Here is a 9051-nt window from a genome sequence, read left to right as displayed (position 1 = left end):
GAAAAAACCAAATATCATAGCATGTTTTTTCCCCCCGTCAAATTATTAATTTCTTCAGAACAGCCATTCCTAGTATGTGTTAAAAATCCTGTTAAAACATCAAAGCCATGACTGATTTTACTCTCACCTGAATGAGTGGGACTTATTTAACTCTGCTCTAGACAACCTGCAGGGATAGAGCTACCTGATGCCACTGGAACTGTCTCACTTGGGGTTGGTGTGGTCTCCACAGCGTAATGCAGAGTGTGCTGTAATGCCAGGAGCCTCTCAGGGATGTGGTGCAGCAGTGGGTGACGAGGGAATTTTGGGGGAATTTGCCCAGATCTGCTAGTGACTGTGGGAGCTCCATGGCATTGCAAGAGCAGGGCAGGGACAGCTGGGGGGATTCAGGCTCTGCAGAGGGGGTCCATCCTCACTGGGTGTCTGGCAACACAGCCTTATTAATGCTTTCATTTGCACCATGACAGCAAAACAGCACTTGTGTTGTAAAATAAAATGTGTTAGTGAGGTCCAAAAGCCTGTGGATGTGAACATTCTTGTACCCAGACCAATTCATGGCTAACATTTTCCTTACTGCAGTCCATTCATTACACCTGTAAATATATCAAGTTACTTTAAAAGAAGTTGATTTTAATTTGGACATTGAATTTGAAATTTTGAGAGTGAGCCTGAACATATTTAAAGCAAATACAAGTCTTTTCCATATCCTGAGCAATATGGGCAGCATGTCATAAACAAACAATAGTGAAAGCTTTGCAGTATAAGATAATGCAACATACTTGAATACCCTTTGTGAACAGTGAGTTTTAAGTGAAATGCCTCTGTTTCACTGAGAGCCAGAGTATCTTATGTGCTGAGGAGAAGGTATTGGAGACTACAACTCAAGCAGGCTGAAATTTCTGTGCTAGTTGCTGTGGCTTCTGGATGGGCTGCTGGCTGAAGCAGTGTGAACATGTGTATCTGTAAAAAGTACAAAGCATTTAATGCCAGTAAAATGGTATTAGCAACCTGCAACTTTAGGAGGTGGTCAGGTGCAGGATATCAACAGAGCATCAGTTTTTATCAGTTCCCTCTGAATGACAGGTGGTGCTGGAGGAGGACAGGTTGAAGCCTTTCTGTATAGCCTATGTGCACATGTAGAATTTTTCTATGTCTGTAAAAGGGAAGGCACTGACACGTTCTCCTGCCAATTACTCCTAATTGTTTCATTTGGATCAGCTGGATTGATCCAGCAGATGCTATTTAGCATGAGATGCACAAGCTAAATTAAACTCTCTCTTATTTCATCTCTCTTAACATTTCACTAGGCTGATAGTTTAGCTCACTGCTCTTCAAGCACATTTTGCTATTTGCACTTTAAGATATTTGTGCATGTTTATGCTTGAAGTGATCCTTGGGACCTCTGGCTTACCTCATAAGGGCTGTGTAGAGGGGCTGATTTCCCTTTAGCAATATGACAGGTGATAAATTGGAAGTACTGTCATAACCACCAAAGACATTAAAAGGGATGTCTTTGCCCTAGGAGGATTTCAGAATATTGAAAAATATTTAATATTCTTAAATGTCCAGCAGTTCCAAACTTGACATTCTTTGTGTTAGATGGGAAAAACTTCTCAAAACCATTAACTAACTGTACAGAACCCTTATAATTATATTTACTAAAGGATACATAAGGATACATTATGTGGATTTTTTTAAGTCTTCATTTAATTAGCTTTTCTATTACTCTCTTATTTAACACTTGTAACACTAATATAAATTTATGGCCCCTTCTATCGTTTTCACAGAATCACAGAATTTCTAGGTTGGAAGAGACCATGTTCTAACACTTCAACTAGATCATGGCACCAAGTGCCACAGCCAGTCTTTTTTTAAACACATTGAGGGATGGTGACTCCATGTTTAGCATTCTGCTGGAATAAATAGGATTTTTGGTCTGGACCAAATAATGGAATTCCTTAGGGTTTTTCTTCTCATTAGCACTGATGACTGAAGGAAGCTGAATATCTCAGAAGGCAAATCTTCCTGAAAGCACACAGTCCATGACCTCTGGGAGGCCATTACTTCACCTGGGAATGGTGATGCCCAAACCTACTGTCTCCTGACTTGACCCTGTACTTTGCTCTTGGTCTGACTGCGCCACTTCCTACTCCCAAATCTATCTCTGCATCACAGTTCAGGAAAATCTGGAGCCTGCTTAAAATCCTGATCCTATTTTGGGACTCTCTCACTTCTCCCTGTAGGTGTTTAGGCATAAACAGGAATACTCCAAAAGCTTGACATTTGGGTGACTAAGTCTGTGCTATATTTTGCTTTCATGAAGATTTCCTTCTAAATCTCATACGTTAGTAAAGCTGCTGAGTTTCGTCACTCAGTTACATTTCTCTCTGCTTTCCTGAAACCCTCTATTAACCTTGGGACAAGTTTAAATTTCAGCAGGATATTTAACCTGTATCCAGTTTTGAGAGGGGGAAAAATTCAATTACAACAAATAGACTAGAAGGCCAAATCAAATACATAAAACTCAGCAGTGGGATGATAAAATAAAAGCAATGAAATGTTCTTTTCACAAAAAGGCATATATTTTCTATATAGAAAGTAGAAATAGGGTGATTGCATTTTCCTGATTTTTGGGGGCTGATTTTTAAGCTGATTTTCTTTTTTTAAGGATGATTTTCTTTTTTTAATTAAAGAGGCTGTAAAACTTGAGCTCCATCTTATCCTTTAGGATTGTAGAGGTTGTAATAGCAGCATTAAAACATCTCCAAATGGAAAATTAATGGGACCATCAGAGTGTGGAAGAACCAGGAGGGACAACAGGAGATGAGCTATGGGAAAGGCAGGTGCTCATGGCACCTGGGTTGACAGCAAATTAATTCTTGGCACATCTGCGTGGAGTACATTGGGACACCCAGAACAGGAAACAAAGAGTAAACTAAATAAAGCAAGGGACATCATAAAAAAGCAGACAACCTAAAGAAAAAAATCTATTCAGTGGATTGGCATAGTAGGGACCTTAGAGATCCAACTCACTCCCCTCCTGTCTTAAGCATGTATGCCACTTTCTATCCCAGGCTGCACATCCAACCTGGCCTTGAACAAATCCAGGGATGGGGCATCCACAACTTCCCTGGACAAGATGTGCCAGTGCCTCACCACACTTGCAGGAAAGAATGTTCAATCTAAATCTCTTTTTTTAATTTAAAACCCTTGTCCTATCGCTATCTACCCATGTAAAAGCCCCTCTCCCTCTTTTTTAGAAGGCTGGAAGTACTTTTTTTATAAGTACTTTTTTATAAGTACAGTAAAGTCTCCCCAAAGTCTTCTCTTCCCCAGGCTGAGCAACCCCAGCTGTTGCAGCCTGTCTTCATAGGAGGTGCTCCAGGCCCCAATCGTTTTTATGGCCTCCTCTGGGCTCACTTCATTCCATCTTCCTTGTGTTGAGGACTCCAGAACTGGATACAGTGATCCAGGCAGAGTCTCTCAATGGCAGAGTGCAGAGACAGAATCCTTTCCCTTGCCCTGCTGGCCAGGGCATGGTTGGCTTTCTGCACTGTGAGCACACATTGCCAGGTTATCTAGTTTTTCATACATGAAAAAATGCCAATAAGAGGTGATAGTAAGGACAAACCCTCTTCAGAAGCTTCCAGGTAAAAAGAAAAATGCTTTAATAAGCAAAACCTAATGCTTCATGGAAGTGGAACAGATATGGAGCAGTACAAGACTCCCAAAAGCAGCCCCTGAAGGCTAACCTAGGGATGAGGAGGTGGTGGGGGCTGAGTAGCTGGCATCGGATTCCTTCCTGTTGCTGCAAGAAAACTTGGCTAAAGCACTGTGATATATGTGGGTATAGGGAAGTAGAATAATTTAACACAGAGCATGGCACTTGTAAGAAGGTGGGTGTCAGTGTGTTGATGTATGTTTTAAAATAGAATTACTTTCCCCTTCTATAGGTGTTGGATTGAGTTTTGCTGCACTGTTGCTAGAGAGAAGCAATGTTAATTACCACAAAATCTCTGGCTTAAGAGTTCAACCACAGGTCTCCAAGTACAGTTCCCTTCCTCAATGTTAATTTGTGTGCTGTCTTAAACCATGAACCATCATGTATGTCAAAGCTCATGTATACCCTCTAATTTGTTTACACCCTTCCCTGCAATCCAACTTCCACAAAGCAAAGAAATTCTGGCTCTACCAGGACAGGTGATGGCCCTGTTCTCTTATGTATCAGGTTAAAAAATCATAGCTGGGAGTCTGGTTACCAGTTGAGAAGGCAGCTGTCTTGCTGCTAAGATAACTTCCAGAATGGTTAGGGTTGTTGGGTTTCTTGGTTTTTGTGTTTTGGGGGGTTTTTTTGGAAGTTTTTTATTTTGGGGGTTTTGTTTGTTTGTTTGTTTGCTTTTTTTCTTTCTTTGTTTGAAAAGAGTGCTAAAAACAGGATAAAAGTGTTCAAAAAATGTGAGAAAACTACTTCTTGGTATGTCTGATTTACATAGGGATTTTTTCTTATTTTGAAATGTATTCATAAAAAAACTACAAAATGAGAAGATTTGAAAAAAATGCAAAATTTCAGCTGCTTTGTAACATGCCCTGACATTTCTTATATATATATATATATATATATATATATATATACACAGAATATAATCTGTGTATGCATATATACACAAACAGAAGGGACTGGTTGTTTTTTTAAATTTTCTTCTTGTTGAGAACACTGACAAAAATCCCAGTCTGGAAACCCTTCACCAGATGAACTGAGGTCCACACACTGTTACTTATCCTCCTTATCTCTATTTTTTGTTTGTCTTTCTTGCTGAGATAAGCCTTCCAGGAGCAGGCCTGGCCACCATGCAGGCTTGGAGGAGTGTTCAGCACACAGGAGCCTTTCTTGCTGAGCCCTGAGGTGCTGCTCTGATGGCAGGCTAAATAACAATGAGTAAATGTGGAAGGAACCCAAGCCCAGAGCCCAGCACTGTCTTATAAACACCTTTTTGTGTTTTACCTGTGTCTTGGGAGGTTTCTGGAGTGTGTTGGTGACACCCTCCCGTACAGATGAGTTGGCTGATGAGGGAAGATGCTCTGCTGGACCACATACTTACAAACAAAAGAATACTGTACAGATATGTGATGCCTAGGGGCAGCTTTGGCTGGCAACCCGGAGAGAGGGGAGTTCAGGATGTTGAGAAGAAGGAAAAAGGCAAGGTTCAAGCCTTGATTTCAGGAGAACAGACTCCAGCCTGATCTTGCTTGGGAAAATCCTTTGGAAGGCCCTGGACTGAAGAGGTGTCAGGGAGATGATTTTCACGAATTACCTCCTCCAAGTTCAAGAATGGCCTGTCTCTGCATGTAGCAAATCAAGCAAAGGCAGCAGGAGGTCTACAAGGATGAATAAGGAGTTTCTGACTAAACTCAAAAATAAAAAAAAATGTATAAAATAGATGTAAGGGATAGGTGACTGGGGATGGATATATACACTCTGTCTGAGCCTTGGTGAGGTCTGATTATTAAAGTTATTAGAGATGCCTGTGCCCAAATTAAGGTGCAAATGAGATCCTATGCTGAAGTATATGAATTTTATTTAAATGTAAGTAAATGTGAGGCAGAGACAGAAAGAAGTATAAAAAGAGACAAGAAGGGAGAGAAAGAGAGTGACTGAGAGACAGATTAAGTGAAAAAATGTCACCACTCCATAGATTCCAACAGCATCCCATTGGTCCTCTTCTTGTCTTCTCAATCATAGAGTCCCACAAAACACAGACTATGTTACAGACTAATATACATTCAGCCCAGGTGGGAGCACTCAGGTTCCTCTCCTGGTATCTTCAGAAAGAGAAAGGAGAATCCATGGAACTACAGGCTGGTAAGCATCACAGGAAAGGTGATGGTGCAAATCACAGGATTTGATCACAGGAAAGGTGGTGGAGCAAATCACAGGATTTGATCATAGGAAAGGTGGAGCCAATCCTCCTGGAAGTAGTTCAAAACACAGAAAAGATAAGAAGGTGACTTGGAGTAGTCAGTGTAGTTTTATGAAGGATATATCATGCCTTACCAAACAGATAGCCTCCTATGATGAAATCACTGGGTGTAGATAAAGAGAGAACAGTGGATGATGAGTGCCCCTGTCCAATTCTGGGCTCCCCAGTAAAACAAATGAGGATAACCGAGTCCAGCAAAGGAATACAAAGGTGATTAAGAGTTTGTACCATCAAGGAGAGAGAAGAGAGCTGGGACAGTTCATCTGGAGTAGAGAAGGCTCATGGAGATCTTAAAGAATCTGTAAAGAATACAGAAAAAATGAAAACTTTCTTAAGCATTTTTAAAAATGCTTTTTATTGTCTGTGTGGTCGAACAGTGAAATACATTGCCCAGAGACTGTGAAATCTTCATGCCTGCCTTTACCTGCCCTGCTCTGAGCAGGATGATAGGTTCAGTAATCTCCAGAAGTACTTTCCTGCCTCAGTGCTTCCATGCTATTTGAAATGATACTGAATACAATTTATAAAAGAAACTCCGGATGAACTTTTATCAGGTAAAGATAGCATCTTTTGTTGTTTTGTTCCATGGTTTCAATTTAAAGTTACAAGGGAAATTATGTAAACCAATGCATATTAATTTGGGACCTACTCTTACAAATTTCCCTGCGCTTGATGTTAGTGATAGTCTTCAAGAACCACACTTAAATCTACATGAACTGGACAAAAGTTTCACCAATCTGATTCAGGCCTGTTCTTAAAGGAGATTGTCTCTGTGGAGGACAGGGTATTCTATTCTCTAAATTCCTCCTGTGGGGTTTCAAATTGACCCTCATGGGAGGGGCATAATGCAGATTATCAGAACTATTCTAGTTTGACCTAGACATGCCCACGTGTAGCTCTGTAACTGACTCTCATCACACAAATACTCTTCAGTACCTGAGAGGGTTAAAACTGCTGCATTGTCACTTTGGTCCAGGCTTTTGTCCAGCTCCAAAGTAGCATTCCTGCAATGAGTGGGATGCTTTCATCTGCAGCCTCAGTGAGTGCTCTTACACTTTACTTATTGAATCTGAGGTACAACAAATTTCCTTTGGAACTGGCACATTTCAGACTAAATCTGTGCTGTGTGATGCTTTCACTACTGTCTGGCCTCAGGGACAAGCCATTTTACTTTTCCCAGAGTATTACTGACCCCCCTGTTATTAGATTTTACCCTTGGCAGACATTCTGGTCCTTGCCTTATTGCTTTTTGAGTTGCACTGTGTTCATGTATTCCCAGGTGACTGTTCAAATACACTTGGTATAAAATGCTCTGCAGTTCATCTAAGATTTTTTGCTGCAAGCTCCAAAGGATAGAATTTAACTTGGATTTTGTCAGGTTGTATCGATCTATATAAACAAATATCCTTGAGAGAAGGAATTGTATCGAATTATTATTAATTTTTGAGCTTTTTGACGTAGAAATATGCATTTGCATGTGAGCATTGTCTGTGTTCACACAGGGCTGATGGACATGGAAGCTATGTTGGAATATGCAATAAGTAGTCAAACTCGGTTCCTTTATCAGACTCAGGGTTGCAATGGTGAGAGAGCCACAAACTCTCACTCTTTTAACACAATGATTCATGCACCACTGGGCTTTTAACTGTGTAGCTAACAACTCTGTATTCATTCCATACCCCAGAATTAATTGGAATACAAACTGGCAAAAAACTCTGTGCAGAATGTCAATGTTTTGTATTTTTGTTAAGTAGGAAATTAAATTATCTTATAGTCTATTATATTGATTTGTATGTATATGTATATATATATATATATGCATACACACAGAGAGATGTGTATTAGCATGTCTCTGAATTATGCTGTCATTTATAGAGCATAACATTTATAGATATATCATATTAAGTAAGATCAATATGATGGTGTAGGTCACTCCCTTCAAGACATTCAAAGCTACCAGATATAACATTAATAGCTGTGGTGTGAAAGCCCTACGTCATTTTAGATGGAAATCTTTTGAATATATACATTTCTAACAATTTGAATTTTGGTCACCAGAATTTAAGAAAATATACAAAACTGTTAGGAGGGCAACAAAGATGGTGAAGGCCTTGAGGGGAAGCCCTATGAGGAGCAGCTGAGGTGACTTTGTCTGTTCAGCCTGGAGAAGAGACTGGGGAGACCTCATTGCAGTCTGCAACTTCCTCATGAGGGGAAGAGGAGGAGCAGGCACTGATCTCCTCTCTGGTGACCAGTGGCAGGACCCAAGGGAATGGCCTGAAGCTGTGTCAGGGGAGGTTTAGGTTGGATATCAGGAAAAGGTTCTTCCCCCAGAGGGTGGTTGGGCACTGGAGGAGGCTCCCCAGGGCAGTGGTCACAGCCCCAAGCCTGACAGAGTTCAGTAAGTGTTTGGACAATGCTCTCTGGCACATGGTGTGACTCTTGGGGGTGTCCTGTGCAGGGCCAGGAGCTGGACTCCATTATCCATGTGGGTCCCTTTCAACTCAGCATCTCCTATGATTCTATGAATGTCTTTCTTTTACAAAAACTACTGCTTTCATTATCTCAGACAACACTTTTTTTGAAAAGGTATGTTGATAACAAATCTGGTGCTCAAGGTTAAAATCCTTTACTGTGGTGTATGCCACACAAAGAGGAGTGGTAGAATCTAGGATGCATTATGCTTTCTTTGATTCTTGTCTATGTAATTGCATCTTCAATATCTTCAATTTTTTCTCTTCTCTCAGAGAAAAAGGTCTCTACTAATGACAGAGAAATAGTGAGGAATTTCTGAAAATTAATACTCTAAAATGAGGTTCACTTTTAAGTAGAGCACAACACAGTCTGCAATGCCTTAATTTGATGGAATTTTCAAAAATGATATTTACAACTGAGATGTATAGATTTATCATCAACTCTGCCAATTAAAATAGAATTTTAATAGACTCTAATAGACTCAAATTAATATTAGTATAGTATTAAAATAGAATAATGGATAGGCAGAAAATACAAAAATAAAATAGATATACATAATACCACATGGAATTTCAATTATTTTTTACAATGGTTTTAT

Source organism: Ammospiza nelsoni, chromosome 2 (assembly GCF_027579445.1).
Source record: "Ammospiza nelsoni isolate bAmmNel1 chromosome 2, bAmmNel1.pri, whole genome shotgun sequence".
NCBI lineage: Eukaryota > Metazoa > Chordata > Aves > Passeriformes > Passerellidae > Ammospiza > Ammospiza nelsoni.
Note: the sequence above shows the minus strand (reverse complement) of the source record.